The 22,146-nt window shown below is 41.1% G+C and overlaps 1 protein-coding gene and 1 long non-coding RNA gene across 4 annotated transcripts in view; one reads left to right on the top strand and one right to left on the bottom strand.

The window, feature by feature from the left end:
• The window catches only part of LOC141424833 (uncharacterized), a 50,792-nt gene extending 38,505 nt beyond the window's left edge, over positions 1 to 12,287 (bottom strand). Inside the window, exon 1 of one of the 2 annotated variants that reach the window (XR_012449780.1) lies at positions 11,821 to 12,273. This is a non-coding gene — a long non-coding RNA (uncharacterized lncRNA). Of the gene's footprint in view, positions 1 to 11,820 lie in introns of both variants that reach the window. The other variant, XR_012449778.1, reaches the window with a different exon arrangement.
• Bmpr1a (bone morphogenetic protein receptor type 1A) overlaps positions 11,303 to 22,146 on the top strand; it is a 113,673-nt gene continuing 102,829 nt past the window's right edge. Inside the window, exon 1 of one of the 2 annotated variants that reach the window (XM_020161330.2) lies at positions 11,303 to 11,409. The gene's annotated coding sequence lies outside the window, so the exon portion shown is untranslated. The remainder of the gene's footprint in view (positions 11,410 to 22,146) is intronic. The other variant, XM_020161334.2, reaches the window with a different exon arrangement.

The following is a 22,146-nucleotide window of genomic DNA, read 5'->3' on the forward strand; positions in this document are numbered from 1 at the left end:
ACCAGGACTAAGACATGCCCTGGAGTTGGGAGGGTAAGTCAGATTACTGAGTGAGGTGAGGCAGGAACGGTTTGCAGTCCCTCCTTCTAACAAGTGGTTACCTTTCTCTACCTTCTAGTTGACTTATTCCTAATTGACAATCCTAGGTTATGTGAGGGTAACCCCTACAGCAAGCAAGCTGTTGAATCCTAAGGTAAAATCAGGTGGGAGGCTTAAGGAAGAGCAAGGGTGTTGTGGAACCACAGGCAGTGGCTCAGACCAGATGTCTATGGACCTTGAATTGTCCATCTTGAATTGCTTGGAATGATTCAAATAATCAGAATCATTTCATAGGCTATCGCTTCATAACCCCCATGTGACTTTAGAGGAAAGGGAACAAATGTTTTATTCATCTGATTTTAGAGATGGAGTCTCAAAGATCCAAAGGGGATCCAAAGATGGATGCCCCGCCGGGTTTTAAACTTCAAACAGCCCTCTGGCCTCAGGCTCCAAAGTAGCTGGATCTATAGGGACACACCACTGTGCCCAGCTAAGTGGTTTTATTTATTTATTTATTTTTTGGTACATCTTCCATGTTTTTGCCCAGGGCCTGATTCTTTTTAGAGACAGGGTCTTGCTCTGTAGCTCAGGCTACATAGCACCTCCACTTCCTAAGTGCTGAGATTACAGGCCAGCATTCAGCACTTTGTATCTTTTCTCCTTGAATCTTTACAACCTTACCAAGAAGCCAAAATTCTGATAGTTTCAGTTCTTCTCCCCAAAGTAGCTCTCATCATTAGGCACTCAATTTGAAGTTCTGTCACTTAACCTGTTTTCCTTGGTGGGAATATTACATTCACCAGAAATACTAGGAGGAAGAGAGTTCAGTGTCATAAACATCCATCGAGATTTCAGGTCTCATGATTAGCAGCCAATGGGCTGTGGATGGAGCTCAGTGGCAGAGCACTTGCCTAGCATTGTGCAAGGCCTTCAGTTCAATCCCAGAACCACAAAAAAGAAAAAAGAAAAGAGAGAGAGGAAGAATGGAGGAGAAGCAGCTGAATATTGTGATTTTTGAGGTGAATGAGACATGAGCCCTGCCTCACAGACCTCACAATCTGGTGGAGGAAACAGTTAAATTACTGCATAATTTCATTTTTATGGCAATAAATTTTTCTCCAAGTTCTCTATGAGGAAGAGCTAAGAGCAAGATGGTAAACATGTGTTCTCTTAGAGACCCTCTACAATTGCTACGTTTCTTTTACAATTTTGTGTTCCAGGTTTTAAAAAAAAAAAAGTCATGCTCTAAATTATTATTGAAAAAACTGACGCCCTGGAGAAGGTGTCTGGTAACAGTGTGTACTCTCCATGCTCAGTATTAGGTGCCCTGGCTTGAGAAGCAGAAAGCCAGGTGTGTGCTACTCAGGAGGGCCACTAACCCAGCCCAGAAGTGGGCAGCCAAGGGTTTCTAGAGAAGGAAATTCCAGAGCAAAGGCTGGAGTGAAGAACTGGAGCCCAACCCATACTGAAGCAGAAGTCATATACTAATTACCACACTGCACTGGGCTGTCTTTGAAGCAAGGCTCATTAAGAGTTTATAGTTGTTTTTTCTCCTCTTCAACATAAACACTAATGGACAAATCACTTTCTAGAAGGCAAAAGAAAGGTAACTAAAATTGAGTACCTACTCTATGCCAATCCCTTTGCATGCACAATCAAATTAATTCTCACATCTGCTCCATTAGATTGACATTATTTATCCCCTTTTTATAGATACAGAAACTGGGATTCTAAGAGGTTGACAAACTTTGTTTAAGGTCAAAAACTAGGACATTCAGCCAAGACTCTGACTCCATAAAGTTTATGTTCTTCCCGCCACATTGTGTGGCTAAGTTTGTTTCTGGACTGTCTCTCTGATGGATGAAGCAGTAAAGAAAACGTCAGGGGTGGGGGACTGACTTCAAGTTTCAAGGAAGAAAGGAAGGAAAAACAGAGACTTTTCATGAGCTTTTTGGCATGTCTTTTGGTTGCAGAAAGGGATTTCTGGAATGCTTCTTTGGCTGGCAGTGCAGCACCCTACCTCACCAAGCCAGATCTGCTGAATCTAGACTAGCAGAGGGAGTTCATGGGACATCCGTTGGGAGTGTCCACTGAGGTCTGCTTTATACAGTTTATAATTTGCTGTAAACAGCTTGCTGTTCTAATTAAACCTGTAGGATCACGTCTAAACTTTTAGGAAATGAGGATTTCTTTTTATGGTTCTCTTCTCAGTGGTAAAACCAGAACCCTCTGCAATCCATGGGCAGTCTTTACCTGTTGTGCTTTGATTATAAGACTCTGGACTGTAGTCTAGAAATACAGGCATATTGGCAAAACACCTGACAAATGCCTGGGTGAGGGGATTGCTGGCAATCATGCACCATCTCTTCCAGAAGGATGTTGATTCTATTTAGCAGGGGCTCCAGCATACCTGAAATGCAGACCGCCCATGTTGTTCATGCTTCGATGAAAGAAAACACAGATCTTTCAACTAAAAGGTGCTGCGAGAGAAACAGTAATTCACATGACTAATTCTTCTCTCAAAGACAGGGGCTCTCTCAAAGACAGATGAAACCAACTTGGTCTGAAATTGGCAATAAAAGAAATAAATGGGTTTAGATAGCTTTAATTTTTACAAATTAGGAAAGGAATATGTGCTTATTAAATAAAATTTGAAAAATACGTATGAGTTGAAAGAAGAAAAAAAGATGATCATGGCCTACTACCCAGAGACAACTACTATTTAGTATTTTGGCCAATTTTCTATTACTAAATAATGTGGTAACACTTCTTACATTTCATTGTGTAACAACACTTCATGTAAATTGAAACCTTGGATCCACTAAATAGTAACCCCCGCTCCCAGTGCTGAAACCAATTCAGAGAAATTTCTCTAGTAACAAATTATAGAAGAGATCCCTGGGGCTCGGAGGTGTAGGTCAGGGGTAGAACACTTGCCTAACACACCAAGGCCCTGAGTTCAATCTCCACCACCACAAAAAACAAAGAAAAATCGCTAAAATGACTGTCTTTCTACTATGTATTTTGAGTGGTGAGAACAGGAACATCAATTCAACCCCTGGTTTCCAATATTGTTCGTAAGGCCTGAGCTGAGCAGGTCAGTCTACACATCACTTGTCCAGTAGAAATTTCAGTGAAAATGGAAATGTTTCAATACGGTAGCCACTAACCTTATGTGGTTATTCAACATTTAATGTGGCCAGCCGGGAGGTGAGAATGTATGTGTGGCTAGACTAAGAAACTGAATTTTATTTTCTATTTACTTTTAACTAATTTACAATTTACATAGTCACACATGCACAGCAAGTAGATCTTGTACTGGCTAGGCAGGTCTGTATGGAGGATTTATAAAGAGTTACTTGCTGGTCTCCAAGTGTATAGTAGGCACATATTGAATGTTAGCATTGAAAATACAGCATCTGTCATTTCAAATAATGACAGAACCTGAATATTTCTCATCAATGAGAAATGCCACTCCAAGGAGAGAAAAATGTAGAGATGGTTCACAATTAGTCTCTGAAAAAGGAAGTCAGTCATTAGCCACCTTCTGACATCCTAGCAATTAGCCAGGCTTGGGAGAAGAACAGGTATCTCCAGAGAGGTGCCAAATAAATAGGAGATAAGAGACTATAAAAATGAAAAGCTTCTTGGTCTTTCATCACAGGATAATCCAATGCATGTGAATTAATGGCAAAAAGCTCAATAATAGCCTTTGTGAGGAAATAGAAGCTGTGTAGCAGGATATCCTTTTTCCGCACTAAAGCACCCAATTCTTTCAATTTTATATACAGCGGAAGCAATTAATTGTACTAGAAAGAAATCCACAGCTGGCTTTTCCTGACGGCCCCATAAGCAACAAGCACTATTGTTCAGCTTCCGGGATAGATGTAAAGTCGTTCTATTGCCGACTGAGATTTTTCTGATTGTTTAGTTTGACTTTTCCAAAAACAAAAACGTGTTAACATCTAAAATCCAATTCTTGCCATCGCACTACTTTCAAACTGTCAAAAAGTTAGTTTTTTATTTGTAATATAATCCAAACACATGACTTGATGCTAGTTTTTCTTCTAAACTTTGTGACTGAATCATAAGTTATTCACTTTTGTTTGTTTTACATGTTTACTTGCAGTTCATCTGTGCTGCCTCTGCCTTTGTGGTTAACGTTCACCGTGTGGCTATTCAGGGATTATGCCAAACAAATAAGGTTATACATTAAAAGCTAGAAACTCAGCATTTCAAACAATGGCCTGTATGGCATTGTTGTCTTCCAGATGCATTAAAACACACTGCATTTCCTCAATCCACAGATTCACATTTTTTGACATTTTGACCTATCTGAAACTAATGTTGTACATGCGATGATCTGTCATAGTTTAAGTGGCAACATTCTTCTTTCTTAGTTGTATCTAAAATAATGGGGCAACTTATAGTCAATGGTGTTTTAAGTTTTGTTGAAATACATGATGTATAGTTACAATCTGATTAGTATGATGCACTACTGAAAGCATAACAGCAACTTTTGTGCTATATGGTAGAAGCACGTGTGGGTGTTGCAAAGCACAATTCCAGATCACCAGGGAGGACATTAATGGTGTGCTCCCACCACCCCCTTCCTGGAGTTGTAACCTAGCAACCCTGGTGTTCAACACAATGACTATAGCAACAGTGGTAAGGGAGGAATAAATAGGCAGGAGGACTGAACAGCATAGCTAGTGCATTCAATTTCTGACCACCTTCCTCCTCTAGCTGGACCTTGAAAACACTGAATTAGCAGAAGCAATGATTTTTTGGTACCCTGTGTATTTTGATACTCCTTAACTGTCCTTTAGCCTGAGCGACTGAGGAGCCTCTATTCCTGTGTAAGTGAACAATGGTACAAAATCTTTTTTGGAGAAAGACATAGCTCTGCAAAAACATCAAGGATATAGGCAATAGAGAGAAAAACATAAGGAGTTTACAATGGAGCAGTGCAAGGTGATTTCCTGGTACAGGTGGTTCTTGGGTATAACAGGCAGGAGAATTACATTAAAAGGAGAATGAACATGGTCCCTTCTTAGGAAGGAGGGAGATCCGTTAGACCACTGCATATAGCAGTAGTTTCCAGACTTGATGGGAGCAGTGTCTCATTATGGGAAGCCTGGAAAGACTGGGAATGAAACTGGAATGAATGAACTGAGGGAGAGAATGACCAGTTAGAAGAGCTAGAACAATTCAGGTATAGTGAGGAAGACAGGCTTTAAAGAGAAGCAAACCAAATGAAAAATAATCGATATTTTAAAAGAACTCCTGATGGGTACCTTAGTGGTTAAATATATGATTATGTTTCTCTGTGAAAAAGTGAGGAAGTTGTTTTAAAGAGCAAATGGGGCTGGGTGCAGTGGCTCAAGTCTGTAATCCTAGCTACTCAGGAAGTAGAGACTGGGAGGATTGTAGTTCAAGGCCAGCCTAGGCAAAGGATTTGTGAGACCCCATCTCAACCAATGGCCTGGGTGTGATGACATGTGCCTTTCATCCCAGCTATGCAGGGAAGCACAAATAGGAGGATTATAGTCTAGCTGGACATAAAGCGAGATCCTCATCTCAAAAACAACCAAAGCAAAAAGGACTGGTAGAGTGGTTCAAGTGGTAGAGTGCCTGCCTAGCAAGTACGAGGCCCTGAGTTTAACCCCCAGTAAAATAAAAAAAAGAGAGCAAATGGAGCCTCAGCCTCATATATTAGTTGTTGGAAATGAGTTGTTAGAATTTAGTCAGTGATTGTTCTGTCATTATCATGTACATCATTTGTTAGTAGACTCAAGTAGTAGATTCAAGATAAGTGCTTATCATTAATCTCAAAAATACTGAACAACAGCCTGGGCAAATAGTTGGAAAAACCTTATTTCTAAAATACCCAACACAGAAAAGGGTTGGTAGAGTGGCTCAAGTGGTAGAGCACTTGCCTAGCAAGCTTAAGACCCTGAGTTCAAACCCTGGTACCACCAAAAAAAAAAAATAGTCCAAACCCTGATTTAGTTGATAGAAATTAAAAAAAAAATGAACAGGAGTTCATTAATTAATTATTGAGGGCCTCACACATGCTAAGCTAGTGCTTTACCACTAAGCTATACCCCCAGCCCTCAACTATAAATCCCAACTCAGAAGCAAACATCTAATGCAGCAATTATTTTTATTAGATTCTAAGCTGTTAGAGGCCAGGAGCCTCCTATGATGCTTAAAGCATACATCTAGTCACTCATTCAATAAAGATGTACTACTTACTGGCCTGCCAAGCAGCATGCTAGTACTAAGGATATAGGGCCTACAGGTGTGGCTCAGGGATAGAGTACATGCCTAGCACGAGCAAGGCCCCTGGGGTTAGTTCCCAGCAACACACCACACACACACCCACACACACACCCCCACACACCACACACACACACAGTTCTGTGATAGACACTACGGTGAAGTGAGAATAACACCATTCCTATGAAGAAGTCAGTTCTTGTCTTCCAGGACCTGGAGTTCAGCACAGGGATGACAGGTACCACTACCAACATACTAAACTAGGTGGATGAACTAGGATGCCTGGTCACACTCGTGACACCACAGCACAAACCAAGGAATAGTCCAATCACATGTAGGCCACATTTGGGAAGCACAGTATGGCTATTAATGACTGCACTTCTGGTCCAGGATTTTATCTCTCATGATCTCAGCTTGAATCTTTATCATGGCACCTTGCCTTCCTCTGACTAGCCACCCACTCACCAGTTAATCACACTTAGCTCCAGACACTGGCATTACAAGACTAGCTGCTCCAAAGAGTTCTTAAGCAGAAGCAGTGTTTAGGAGTAGAAAGTAGAATCAGATAAGGGTCTTTCATTTCTGTATAAATACATGTATGTTGCATAATACATATATAAAGTTATATATAAATGTCACATATATAATACATTTAAAGGATACTAGGGCTTTTTTCAAACATACTTATTATACTCGGATTCTTTATCTTGTGCTGTGACTTGAGCCCAGGTTCTTATACGTTAAACACATGCTCTACCACTGAGCTATGTCTCCAGCATTACATACATACATTTTCTCTACATAAAATTTTATGCTTTATATATACTATATATAGAATATATATATATATATTTATGATATAGGTTTTTTTCTAGTTAAAAAATAATCTCAGTGTAACAGGTCATAAACGCATTGCTCTCAGGGCAGGGAAAGGCGAGGCCAGGAGCTATAGAAGGATGGGGAAGGACGGGATTTACCCTGGGCTGAGTGGGAGCTGGGATGGGAGGAAGTGCAGCCCTCTAAGTAGTACCTGATAGGCAGAGCAGTAAGCAAACAACAGGTGGTTAGTCCAGGAGATCAGCAGGCACCAGGATGTTCAGCATGAGGGAACAGAGGAAAGCAGAAAGGATAAGATATATAGACCAGAGAATGCAAAGAGTTGGAGGCAACTTAGCCAGGTATGGTGGCACATGCCTATACAACAACACTGGGGAAGATGAGGTAGAGGAATCGTGAGTTTGAGGCCAGTCTGGGCTATATAGTGAAACCCTGTCTGAGAAAGCGAAAATAAAAACAAAATAAAACAGCATAATATGAGCTGGAGGCAAATAAGTGTGGTCAGTCTGTGTTGTAAGGCTGGAACTGAGTCCAGACAATATGCAGAGAAAATTCAGTTCTAGGCCTGTTAACAGGCCAGAGTTTAAATATAAAAAGGCTGCAGGTCAGTTCTTCAAAAGGGGCCAAGGTCAGGGTTTCCTTTGTAAGTAGCAAAGGCAGCTACTCAGCCTAGGAAAGGACTGGCTTCTAAGGTAAGGAGAAATCCAGAGACCACGGACTAGGTAGGACCAAGTGATGGCTACTTTGCAGCAAAAGCCTCAGGAAACAGTCTTTCAATCACAGTAACCAAGTGCTTTGAAGCAAAGCAAAATTAAAATGGAGAAAGGGTAAAGGAGCAAATTGTTTAGAAGTGAATATGGAAAAGGAAGTAAAATGTTGTATGTTTACATAGAACAAATTCAAGTTTTTAAGCTTTTCTGTTTTGTGCACTGAATTATACTTACATACATCCGTCTTTTTCATAAACACAATTTCTGTTTTGGCTTGGTCCTTCTAAACCATGGTGGAATATCATTAAGCAATAAAAGAAGCAGTTGTGTCCATGCCTAAGAAGGAAGCTGTTTCTTCTACTCTCTGCAGTGCTTATATCCATTTAATACTGGGTTTAAAACCAACCTAAGTGTCACCTACCAAGGGTGTCCTTTCACTAGTCCTTCCTGGGCTCTAACTTATCTCATACTCACAAAGACTTAGTGCTGTCTTTTGCCTCATAAAATCTTTACAACAGGAAAATGACTTTGGATGGATTAACTTGGATTAATCTATTGAACTTGGATCCCTGAAGGGAGAAGTCCCCATATGACTGAAGATGATGTAATCCACAGCTTCCCTCACCCTTTCCTAAGTAGCCATGCCATTTTCTAAAACTGGAAGGGTCTTAATGACAAGGGTTAAAAATGCTCAGAGGAAATTCTATGCTTTTCTATCTCACTCACTTAAATACTTCATGCCAGGCACTAGGCTCTGAAAAGAGAGTTAAGACAAGGTCTTTGGTCTCCTGCAGTTTACAATCTAGTGGGGCAGAAGGGGCTCAAACCATAAACAAACTAAATAAACAAGGTAATTTCAGATAATAAAAAGTAGTATAAAGAAAATGAAATTGGTTGTGATGGGGTGTGAATATAAGATAGGTAATTAGGGAATATGTCCTTGAGGAGCTAAGAACGGTCATTTCCATTCCAAACAGAATGCTTTATGATTTGGGCACACAACAAGGTTCTATCAATCTTGGGGAGTAGCTAAAACTAACTGTGCAAAGGAGAAGGCCCATTTCCAATTCCTTCTATTAACCTACTTAAAGGAATAGTACCACATTACAGAATGTTAAGTTGGACTTTGAGGTGTTGCCTTTGACTTTGGGGGCCAGACCATACGTGTCCAGATGTCTCCCTGGGCTTCCTGGCTGCTGTTCATTTAGTGGGCAGGCAAACCGGAGAAACAGGCTGGCATGCATCTACATGCCAGGAACCAGAGAAAACACCATGCCTCAGCTCAGCTCAGTTGTCTGGAGATAGGTTGCCCACTGTGATATGCTAAGGATTTATTTAAGCCTGGGCACTAGCTGGGCCTTATCTAAGAAAAGCAAAAGGGTATCACATTATATTCTCATATACTTGAAAAAAATTCTTTTGCAAAAGAGCAAAGATATGACCTAACATTTGATGCCTCCACCTTGCTCTCATTTCAGGGGCATATAATATAAACCAAGCATCACCAATTTGTACATTTTGAAAATGTCATTTGGAACTAAAGTTCTAACCTGAGATTCTTGGCTATTTTGCTATTTTATAGACTGATTCATATGTCCAAAAATCAGAGTAGGCTGCAGAGGTCATAATAACCCACTTGCTATGGTTTTCTCTGTCATGATACGCTGCTTAGTGTAAGATCTTCTGCCAGTAAGTCTGAATTGCTTTGTGCAAAAAGAGCCACTCTTTTCCTTAAAATTGAGGCAGAGTAGTATGTAGAAAACTCAAGAAAGAACAGTGACAAATTTGGGTTGGTGCAAGATACCAAATCTCTGGTATCATATTCCTCTGTCACAGCAACATACTATAATCGATGACTCTCAAACCTGAGACAGCTAAAGAGCTCAGAAAAAAGATGAGCAAAGAAAGTAGAACTGAAAAAACTGAAGTACAGAGGAATCCGTGGCATTAAAGGCAAAAGAGAGTAAAAGGCGGAGGGGGGGGGGTAAAAATAAAAGAAAAAAATCTAAACAAGCTTATCAACAACTGTAACTAAATATTCAGGAATACTTGGAATCTAACCAGCTCTTTAGACCAGAATGTGTGTAAATACTAGTTTTCAGTGCCTGGCTCATGCTTTTCTCTCCCTCTTTCAATTTACTGTTTTAAAAGTGATTTTTAAGGAGACTTTGAAGTACCTTACTTAAAGTGAATGAGTTGAACACGATGCATTTGTTTAAATAACTTACCAAAGAGGTTACTAAGGTCACATTTGGTTAAAAGGGGGCCTATCTCTTCCGTTCTTCACACACAGGTCATCGAATGAGGGGAAATGAAGAAAAGAGAGGTAGTGACAATTATTTTGCATTTTCCAAATGGAGGGACTGAGACTCCGGAGCGTACACGAGGTCACTCAAGTGAGCGCAAGGTAGATGGAGAGTAATATTTATAGTGCGCTGACTTAGTTCGGCTGGGCTCCCGCCGCTCCTTATCTTATGCCTCTGGAATTCACAGGCTCGCAGATCACAGCGAGCCGAGCGCCGGGCCTCGGAGCCGCAGGACAGATGCAGAACGCGGCTTTCCCTGCGAGCCACCTCCACCTCCCTCCCCGCGCCTCGCTCGGCACGTTGGCCGGGAGCCCAGAGCGAGATCCCGGGAGCGGTGGGTGGGTGAATAATGAATGCAGTGTGACTACATTTTTCTTTGTCGCAACGACTGCTACCGCGACCGGACAATCCCCCACCTTGATACCTTCCGAGCGCCAAGCTCATTTCTCAAACCCTCTGGCTGGCGCTCACGCGGAGTATGAACGTTGGCCGCAGTAGGGGTCCACACCAAAGAACCTGTGGGGCAAGGGGGGAATCCAGGGGTCCAGCTGGGTAGCACTTGCTCTGTGCACCCCACATCGTCTGCTCGAAGTGACTTCCGCAGAGCAGCCCTGCCACGACGGGAGGGGCCGGCGGGCCCGCGCCGAGGGGAGGTCCCCCTCCCCATAGCAGCCCGGCGCCCCCTTGCCGGCGGCGGGCTCTCCTCCCCGGCAGCAGGGCGCCGAGCTCCGCGCGCGGGGCCCTTCGGACGCTTCCGCCGCGCGCTCGGCTGCCTTCGTGTCCGGGGCGGGGTGGGGCGGGGCGCGGCCGGAGCTCCGTCGGGTGCGCGCGGCGCTGGCGAGCGCCCTCTCAGTGCGCGCGCGCCTCCCCGACTCTCGCGGAGGCCGCCCCTCCCCCAGGCACCCCGCACTCGGGCCGCCCCTCCCCCGCGTGCGAGTTGTCGGCGGCGGCTGAGGCGGCGACGGCTGCCGAGATTGGAATCCGCCTGCCGACCTCGCGAAGGAGGAGGGCGGAGGGAGGGAGGGAAGGGAGGGAGGAGGGCGGGCAGGAAGGCTTGGGCTCCGGCGCGTCGGTCCGCGCGAGACGAGGATCGCACGGCCGCGCGAGGGGCGACCGGGCCGGGGCCACTGCACCGCGAGGGCGGAGGCCGAGCCGGGCCCCCGCCGCGCCCCGGCGGCTCGCCGCGCCCACCCGCTCCGCGCCAAGGGCTGGACGATGAGTTCCCCGGGGTCCGGGTGAGTTGGCTGGTCGGGAAGTGCGTGTGCGCGGGGGAGAGGCCGGCCGCCGCGGGGAGGCCGGGGCGCGTCGGCGAAGTTTGGAGTAAGGGGCGGCCGGGCCGGTGAGGCCGCGCGCCCGGACCCCTTTGTCTGCTTTCCGACGACCCCGGAGTCGTAGGCCGAGTTTGGGGAAGGTGGAGTGGGCGAAAGGCGCCCCAAGGACGCTTCTGGGATCCTTAAATGGGAAGGAGTTGCGAGGCTGGTCTCGGGGATTTGTCTGGGCAGAAAGCAGAGAGAACAAAGTGCGTTCTGCGCGGGGATCGGGCCCGTGGAGCTGCTGGCCCGCCCGCCCTCGCGCGCGCCGCCCGCCCTCCAGCCCGGCCGCGGGAAGGTGCCGCGTTTCCCCGAGGCCCCTGCGTGTCGGTTCACCTGTTGTCCTGCGCGGCCTGCGCTGCCATGTCTGTTGCGATTCTGCGCTTCAGTTTCGGAAAACTTTGTGCTGGATTGCATGTACTCTTCCTTCTCTCCAGACTCCCAGTGGAAAGGGTTGGCAAGAAAAAGAAATCCGCTTGCGTCAGGGAAGAAAAAAATAATATGCTGTGTGTTAGGGTCTGGCGTTTTGTGACGTGCCCTCCTTCGAGCTCTCATATGTTTTAGTTTGGTTAAGGTGCTGCGGCTTTTCCTCTTTAAACTGTTCACAAACTGTTCCGAGTACATAGTACGAACTTGCACCTGTGTCACGTCATTTACTCCTTCAGATAATCCTGCTTATTGTTTTAGAGGAGGAAGCCGAGACGCAAAGAGGTTAGACAATTTAGATAAAGTGAGATGGGAGTTGAACCCTGGAACGTCGCTTTCAGGCAGATGAGTGTTTTTTTAGACTTCAGCGTAGAGGAGCGTTTTTTCTGTTATTCATACTTGAAATGTTCCGTGGCTTGAAAATAACTCCTTGGTTGTGTTTATTTGTGAGAGGAGTTAAACTTTGCATTAAAGAAGGTAATGCTTCTCGTTTGTTTTCCGTAGAAATGAAAAGCTCGTGAATCATAATTATTTAGCTTTTTAAGTTTAAAGCTAAAATATGATCTAGGACGAAGTTGAGTATAGGAAAGGCCGATTGAAGTTTGGAATGCATCTTTAATAGAACCAGTACTCTGTTCTTTAATCCACCTCCCCCCTTCACATTCTCAGTGGAGTCTATTTCAAACCTTTATAACTTTCTTCATTTCTCCCCACCCTTTGTTGAAAAGATGAAGCTTCCACGGTCGAGGGGGAAGGAGGGCTCCTTCACAGAATTATCTGCTTCTTTCCTCACAGGGAAAGGCAAAAAAAAAAAAGAAAATACAATGCATATTATACAAACATAAATATGTAAGATATATATTTGGTCCTTCTTACTAGTTTACGCCTTTTACATCTTTCTCTACTTTTCCTACTTAATGGACCATGAATTAGTCCCTGTGTTGACTTTGGGTTCTTAGAAATACTTAAGATTTCTTCATTTTACAAAAACCTATCCATAAATTTTGCTATTCCCTCAAACTGCTTTGCTTTTTCTTCTCAAATCATAGTAACATTTTTAAGAGGTTTTTTCCTTATAAAAGTAATACGTTGTCATTAAAGAGAAATTGCAAAATGGAGCAAAATTGAAGTAAAATTAAAATTTAGTCATTCATAATCCCTTCTGTACAAACTGCCAAGCTAGTCTACTTTCCTTCCTGGAAGCAGTGGCCAGCCATCCACTTCTTAACCCTTTCTTGATCAGATTTCACCTTCATAAAGTACAATCTAATAAACATCTTTTTTCAGTCCTCTTCCTGAACTTTCTCTAAAAGTTTTAACATTTAACATTGACTTAACTTTTTTTTTTTTTTTTGGTGAGGATTGAACACAGGACCTTGCACATACCTGACCACATTCTTGAAATGCATCTCCTTGATTTTCATTCATGTATATTTAATTCGAGGAATACTTGCTGTATTTTAACATTCTGTGCAAGGCAAAACGATGCATCCACAGATACCGTCCTTGCCCTCATGGAACAAAAAAATCTACTGGGGAAGACATGGAAGGATGAGTTCTGTAATTAAATATAATTGTGAGAATAATTAAAGTGCAGAGTATTATAGGAGCTTAAAATGGGGAACTGACCCGGTGCTGGGGGAATCTAGAAGACTTCCCTCAAAGTGTTGCTTTGAAACCTTGGCACAGTTGTGGAGGACTAAGAACTCATGAACTGTGAAAAGGAACCTTCTGGGATATTTTGATGACTTTATTCTTCTCTGCCCCTTTTCTGCCTTCTGTTCTTCCTCCTTTCTCTTAACTATCCTCCAAGTTTCACTTTTCAGGTAACCTTTTTTATGTCTGTAGTGCCTTGACATTATTGTTCAGACCTTTCTGTCTGATTACTTTGCAAATCTCTTTATTTTACCTTCTGCATTGAGTCTTGATTATTCATTTGCCTTACCTGGTTTTAGTTCATACTGAGCTTTTCCTTACCAGATTGACTTCTGTAGGGTTCCTTATTTCTGTTGATGTTGTACCAAACCTAAACCTTTCCCCATTCCATCACATCTTGCCAACATTTGTTGATTCTGTTGATTTTATTTATTTTTGGTGGTACTGGGGAGTTAAACTCATGGCCTTGCACTTGCTAGACAAGTGCTTTGCTACTTGAGCCACGCCTCCAGCCCTTTTTCCTTTGGATATTTCTAAGATTAGGTCTTGCTTTATGCCCAGGTGGACCTGTACCACCGTCTTCCTACCACCATCCTCGTACCACCGTCCTTCTATTTGTGCTTTCCTGCTTAGCTGGGGATGACAGGCACATACCACCACACTCAGCCGTAAGGGGGCTCTGGAACTTTTTGCCCAAACTGGCCTTGAACCACAATCCTACAAGATTGCAGATTTGAGCTACCGCCCTCGGCTATAAACTCTTGTCTCTATTCCTGTTAACTCTGGTACAGTGCTTAATTTTTTGTTGATATCAGAGTTATAGTAGAGTTATAAAATGAGTTGGGCTGCTTTTCTTTTTCTCTCTTCAGGAGCAGTTTAGACTGGAATTATTTGTTCCTTGAAAGTTTGTCAGGCCTCACATGTAAGACCTCTCAGGCCTAGATCTTTTTTCTAGAGAGAACTTTAATACCATTTCAGTGTATCTAGTAAGTTACTGGTTTGTGTAAGTTTTTTATTATGTGAGATTTAGTGTTTTGTATTTTTTTCTTGAAGTTTATTTCTTGTATTTTCATATCTGAGATTATTTGGTTAATACTATATTTGGTTGTTTTCCTCTTTCAGCCTCTGTCCCCACTTTTTTGCTAACTTTAAGTCAGGTTTTTATAATCATTTTGTCTTCATACCTCCCTTGTTTCATGCATTTCTAAGTTAATCTTGAAACCCAATTCTTCACTTTTCTGCTTAGAAGTTTCCATAGTTGGGCTGAAGCAGGCTGGGGAGGGGGTGCCTCAAATAGTAGAGCACCTGCCTAGCAAGCTGAAGGCCCGTGAGTCCAAACCTCCTCAGTTTTTCATTACATGAATTTGGTTCCATGGTATTTGCTTCAGATTTACCTTATCTCTCAATGTTTTTGCCCCTTTCACCTGTTCTTTTTTCATCCTCTCCATGGATTGTTGCTTATGCTGGTCCTCTCCATGGACAGCAAATATGGTTGATTGTCATACATCAAGTCCTACCCAGTCTACAAGCCCCATTACTAATTCTACCTCTTTTTAGAGGTGGAATTTTTTTTTATTGTTTTATTCATATGTGCATACAAGGCTTGGGTCATTTCTCCCCCCTGCCCCTACTCCCTCCCTAGAGGTGGAAGTTTTAATTTTTTTTCTTCTGGATGGAATCCCTTCTGAAGTCTGACATTGCTATTTTTTTTTTTTTCCTAAGGCATACAACTTTTTTTTTTTTTAACCTTGTGTTTTCTTATTGCACTTGTCTTTTTAAAGTCAACTTTGTTGAGGTATAATTTATGTACAATAATAGGTGCACATTAAGTATGCAGTTCTGTGAGTCATTTGGTCTTTTATAGAAGTTTTTATACAAATAATAGTTCTACTACTAGATTGCAGGCCAGGTCTGTAACTGGCCTTGTTGCATATTAAAATGAATAAGTGGGGAAAGGCCCCTGTCCAGTTGAGCAGTGGCTATTGAACGGTACAGGTGTGACTTTTGGACTCTTTGGATCAGGGAAGCCATGGATAGGAAAATGGGTTTCATCTGAATTTAGAAGTAGGACCCTTTCTTTTTTCTTTCTGCCACCTTCTACTAATTTTTGTTTTTAGAATGTCTTTTTTGTTAGTGTCCAAGTTCTGTATTTATCAGGTCAGTCTACTCTTAACACTTAAAAGAGTAAATATTGGGTTGCATTCAATTATGGGAACTATAAGATGCAGCATAATTTTATAAAGAAAGCTATGCTTCTATTTGTATGAAGCTATTTGTTGTAAGGTGCTCCCTGATTTCAGAGATGTTAAAGAAAAATATATGCATCTTAAAATTGATGAGTAAGGTTTCTGTCCCTAATCAAAACTTGCTTCTTTAGTGTAGGTGTGTTGGAAAGAAAGAATTTAAACACCTCTGCTGTTAACTATGAAAAGTTATTTTTAAAAAAATGTTTGTTAAATCTCTTTTAATAAGTGAAAAGATTCTGTAAGTATTCTTACAGAAGAATACTTACTTTGATGGGTCTCATTACAACTCAGTAGGACAGTTTGGTACTTTGACTCCCAGCTTTTCCTATATTTCCCCTCCTAATATTTTTGGCTTATTATCTGAACTCACAAGTTTTCTAAGAGCTGATAATTTTCACAAAATGGTATGACTATGTAAAGGGAGAATTGTGGGATGGTTGTGATGGCCAATTGAACAGATTATTTCAGACAGTTTTCAGGATTATATATCATTAATGGTAAGGATATACAGTCCTGCTTCCATGGAGGATTGGTTCCAGGAGCCTAGTAGATACCAAAATCCTTGGATGCTTATGTCTCTTGTATAAAATGACCTAGTATTTGCATATGACCTTTGTACATCCTCTTGTGTACTTGTCACCTCTTGATTACTTATAATGTTTAATATAATGAAATACTATGTAAGCAGTTGTTATATTGTACTATGTAGGGAATGATGAAGAGAAAAATGTTTCCATGTTCAGTACAGATGCAGGGGTTTTTCCTGAATATTTTCTATACATGGTTGGTGGGTGGGTGGTAGAATCCCCAGATGGGGAGAGTCAACTGCACTTATTTTTTATTTATTTTTAACTTTCTTTTTTTGGGGGTGCTGGGATTTGAACTCAGGACCTTGTGCTTGCTAGACAGGTACTCTACCACTTGAATCACGTCCCTAATTCCTTTTGCATTATTTTTACATTAATTTCTCACTTTCATGCCCAGGCAGTCTCAACAACAAACCTCCTACGTAGTTGGGATGACACATGCCTGCCACCAGGCCCAGCTTTTATTGGTCAAAATAGGATCTGGTGAACATTGTGCCCAGGCCTCAGACCTCAATCCTCCTGAGCCAGTAGCCAGGATCATAGCTGTGAGACACTGTGCCTGGCTTAGGTAGAGTGTGTGTACTTTTTTTTTTGGCTAGGATTTGAACTCAGGGGTTTGTGCTTGCAAAGCAGGCACTGTCCCACTTGAGCTCTGGTAATTTTGGAGATGGGGTCTTGATAACTATTTGCCTGGGGTGGCCTCAATCTGAGATCCTCCTGATCTCAGCCTCCCAGGTAGCTGGAATTGCAGGCATGAGTCACCAGCACCCAGCGAGAAGTGTTTTTTAAGAGAGCACTAGTTGGGGGCTTAAAAAGGTAGATAGTGGAATTTATCTCACCTTAGGCTTAGTGGGTTCCTAAACCAAGTTTGTCTGGGCAAATATAAAATTAATGAATAGATACTGAATAGATAATGAAATTATTTTTGAGTATCTTTTATTTTCTCTGATGTTGTGGACTTTGTTCCTTTTCTTGATATACTTTTGTGCCTCTGGTGGACCTCATTTTCTTATGCTATAGATTGGTTGTACTAATGTTTGAAACAGTGGAGCTTGGTTATTGCTCTAGCTGTGTGGAATTGGCTGTTGAAGGAGAAGGAGTGTGGGGTATGCCAGGTGTAGGGATAAGATAATCAGATTTGCAGTTTGGAAGATTAATTACACATTGGAGAATCACTGTGAAGAAAGGAAGATGGAGACACTGGAACTTGGGGAGGCATTTCTCCCCTGGCCCATACTAGGATGGTAGAAGATAATTAGGACCTGGAATGGGCAGGACTTGTTAACTAGCTACGAATAAGAAGAGGAGGGGATTGGTAAATAAGAATGACTCCCAGGTTTCTAGATTGGGAAACTGGGTAGGTGCAGTTTGTTGGCTGAGGTGAAAAAATATGGAGGAGGAACTGATCTTTGTAAGAAAATAGTGCCGTTTTGATCTTGAGGAGTTTGAATTATGTCTGAAACAATCAAGTAGAGGTTTCTGGGGCTGGGATTATAGCTCAGTGATGGAGCACGTGCTTAGTATGCATGAGGCCCTGGGCTCAATCCCCAGCACCAAAATAAATAAATAAATAAATAAATAAATAAATAAATAAATAAATAAATAAATAAGTTTCTTTTTGGCAAGTGTTTATATGGGCCTGGAATTTGAGAGGTTTGAGCTGGAGGTAGACATATAGGCTGTATATTTCAACAATTGGAATTGGGTGATTATGTTGAGTGACTTTTGCTTATAGGTAATAAGACCAACTCATATTAACTTAAGGGGAAAAAATGCTTCCCTCCCATATTTTTGAAAAGTCTAGAAATAGGAATGGCTGGATATAATTGGAGTTCTGTCTTCTCTACATTTTTTGGTCTCATTTTTGACCAGTGCCAAAAATGCCAAAATGGCAGATGAGGAACACAGGCAACTCCAGGCTTATATAGGCTTGATTGCTGTGGATTCGTGGTGGGAAAGAGAGCCTCTGTTCTCATCTCCTGGAGTTGGTCATGGGTATGCGTGAAGGGTGAGGGGCCATCATTGTCCACTTGTAGTTTACATGCCCACTGTAGGGGTCAGATGGTCTGTTAAACCACACTGCTGTAGTCTTTCTGGAACCATGTGGGTAGTTTTTCCCAAAGAAAAGATGGCCCTGGGCAGGTAAGCAGTCTAAATTTTTTTCATTAGTAGCATTTTAAAGGTAATTCTTTTAGAATCTGAAGAAAAATACACAAAATAACTTTTTTATAGTTACCATTTTATGGTACAATTTCATACTTATACTGTGGACCTCTTTTTAGAAATCTTGGGCTATTTAGCAAAGAACCTAGAACAGAGCCCCAAGAAACACCAGTTTAAGGCCTGGGTGGAGAAGCTAGACATTCAACAATTACCTATTTGTAGTTACATTAAGTTCTACACAGGGGAGGTGTAGGGAGCTTGCAAAAGTATGTGATAAGGGAATCTGGTCTGTCTGGACTGCAGGTGCTTTAGAAGGCTTTACTGAAATAGAGGCCTGCAGAGGTCTTATGCAAGAAAGGAGAAGGAATGTTTCTGGAAGTATTTAGGAGCTTTAAAAACAAACATTTTTTTACCTGCTTTTTAAAAATAGTAAAAGCATTATATCTATTGTAGATAATTTGGAAACTATGAAAAATTATAGCAGCAGTAGAATGCTTAAGTTTGGCTTCTAGTTTTATAAAAAATGTCTAGTACTGGATCTATAGCAAAGTAACTGTGCTGTCTTGTATACACTCAAAACCTACCTGTACCTCTGTTGTTTCTTTGTCTTAAAAAGTAAAAGGGATTTGGTGAACCTTAAGATCATTTTTCTGCTGAAAAGGGACAAAGAAAATTCCGTGACTTTAATGCAAAGCCGTTGTGGAGCTTGTAGATTGTGTTAATGCTTTTGGTTCTGAGGACATCACTGGATTTCTGACTTGACTGAAAGTCCCTCTTCCAACCTCAGCAGTCCTTGTCCTAGCAAGTTACAAAGGGACTGGTTTATGACCTGTGGGATTCTTCCCCTGCACTGCTTTCCTGTCTTCTTTTTAACATTTTGACTTTTTTTTTAAAGACTTAGGTAAAATGTCTGAAATGTTACAGGTACAGACTTCTTTTCCTTTTTTTTTTTGTGATACTGGGGAACAGTATAGACTTTCAGTTTTTGAAGTTAGATGTGTGTGTAGTTGTGACACTGATTTTTGGGAGTATATGGTCTTGAATGATTTTTTTTTTTTTGGAATTAAAAAGTTTAATTTCTGAAACTGAGTTCACCATTTATAAATACAGTAATGCGTAGTCCATGCAATTTTAGATTAAGCATAGGTATAATAGCGCATTTTAAATTTGTATTTAGTTAAGAATATTTTAAATTTCTGGCTAAAAGAAATTCTTGGTAGGAAATGTTAAACTAAAGGCTGTTAAATTTTTGTGTTCTTAACATGTCTATGTTTTTCAAAAAGTCATTTAAAAAAGCCATGAAATAAAAATATCTAAAGAATAACTATCCAGAAGAATTTTAAGTATGCACCAAATCAACAGAATAGTCACTTGATGACAGATTTTTTTTTTTAGCAGTAAGCCTGCTTTTTTGTGGATTTATCACACTTGGTTTTGACCAAGCATAGTGAAAAAAAATTTCAAAACCAAAAATTTAAAGTTTCTGCTTGTGTATTACACAGTTCAGTTGATACAGAAAAGCTCTCAGTCAATCCCGCCTTGTCTTCTGTTGTGTTTAAATCATGTGTCATCTACTGAGTGTTTCCCTGTCCTTAATTTTGTGAAAATATGCCTCCCAGAAAGCAGTTGGTGCCCAAAAAGCAAAGTAAAAGTTATGGTAATCCTCTTAAACCAAAAAGGGCACAAATGTTTTTAATTGAAGTGATAAAATGAAAATTTTAGATTTGTTGAAAGGCAGCTTGTTTTTAGCAGAATGTGGGCAGCATTACAAGAAAAATGAGCCAAGCATTCTCAGTATTTGAGATTAGAGCATGAAATAAGATCTAGTTTTTGGTGAGCAGTGTTAATGCATACAACAGTAATTTTTGTGACAGTAATGTAACCTGTTCCTTGTGGTTTCAAGTTATAGATGCTCAAATCTACTGTATGTTAGGGATAGCTCTGATACAGGCTTAGAGTACTGAACTCCATGCATCCTGAGCAATTATGGCTTTTCCTCAGAGGTGGTCTTCTTAGAACAATGTACCTGCAGATAATAAGGGTCCGCTGTGTCTCCATTTCAGTATTCTTTTGTGTAATGAAAATGTTGAGAAAAACTGCGTGTCAAATTTGTATGTGTATAGAAAAACAGTTAATCCTGCTGAAATGATGCCTTAGTCATCTGTCATCTGTAGTTGTTAAATATTTTTGTCTGGTTTCAAATTAGCCTGCAGTATAAAATCCAGATTACCTCAGACTGGTCTTTTCTGGCCAGTCTGGCTTGTTCATTTCCTACTACTCTGACCAGCTTAAGTCACTAGTTCTGGATTTGAGTTCCGAATCCTTAAGCCTGTGTTATCTACCGTGGTAGGCATTACTGTGACAGTTAGATGCTTGAAATGTGGCCAGTCTGAATCAGGTTGTGTCATAAAACGTAAAACTATGCACCAGATTTTGAAGATGGTGAAAAATGTAAAAATCTTATTACTGTAGTTTAAAAATGTTAATTACATATTGAAATGATGCTATCTTGGATTCATTGGATTAAAGAAAATAAGTTTCACTTTATTTATTTATTTATTTTTGAGACAGGGTCTCACTGTGTTGTGTACTCGCTGGCCTTGAACTTGAGATCTTCCTGCCCTCAGTCTCCCACGTACTGAAATTACAGACATGTGGCACTATGTCTGGCTTCATTTGTTTTTTTTTTTACTTCAAGGAGGCCATGGAAAATTTAAAATTACGTATTTTATTCATCAATGATGCCTTCCTTTCTCCTTCTTTGTCTATCAGAATGCTTTAAAATCTAGTGTACTTCCTCTGCTTTGAAGTCTTCCTCAGTAGTCAAAGCTTAAAAGTTAGCTCTTCTACTGCATTATTATTTGAAGATAATATTTTGTATTTCTTTTTTCTTCTCAGTTCTCGGGATCAAACCCCGAGTCTTAGCCATGGTAGGCAAGTGCTGTGCTACTGAGATCCATCCCCAGCCCTTCTTGTACCATCTGTTAATATATTAGATTGCTACAACCTTCTCAGAGCTGTTAATATGCTAATATACTAGGTGAAAGTCCAGTGTAGTTTCTCTGTTAGTAGAAGTCACACAATTTGTGGTTGAAAGTTCAAACAGTACAGAAATGAAGTAGTATGAAGTAGTGAACATATTCTATACTCCTACCTTGCCCGGATTACCAGTTAGAAGTGTAGACATTGATGTAATGTTGATTTTTTCATTGCCTTCATTTCTTTTGTTCTCTTTTCTTTCCCTCTCTCCAAAAGTGGGGTCATAACTGTGCTTCCTTTTCTGTTTTTAGTGAATATGTATGGATACTCTTTTTATGTTTCAGTACATTTCAAGTTCCGTCAATTACTGAGTGTTATTTCATTTTGTGGGTGTACTTGACTTTTACTTATCAATTCCCTGTTGATGAATGATTAGATTGTTTGCAGTTTTTTCTTTTCCATTACAAAACAGTGCTGTGGTGTTTTTACATACCCTGTGAGACTTTTATTTTGTAGGTTGAATTCTTAGAAATAAATTTACTATAAGAGAAATCTTGCAGACTTGATAGGAAGTGCCAGCCTGCCCTGCTGAATCTTCAGGACGA

This window comes from Castor canadensis, chromosome 7 (assembly GCF_047511655.1).
Source record: "Castor canadensis chromosome 7, mCasCan1.hap1v2, whole genome shotgun sequence".
Classification (NCBI taxonomy): Eukaryota; Metazoa; Chordata; class Mammalia; order Rodentia; family Castoridae; genus Castor; species Castor canadensis.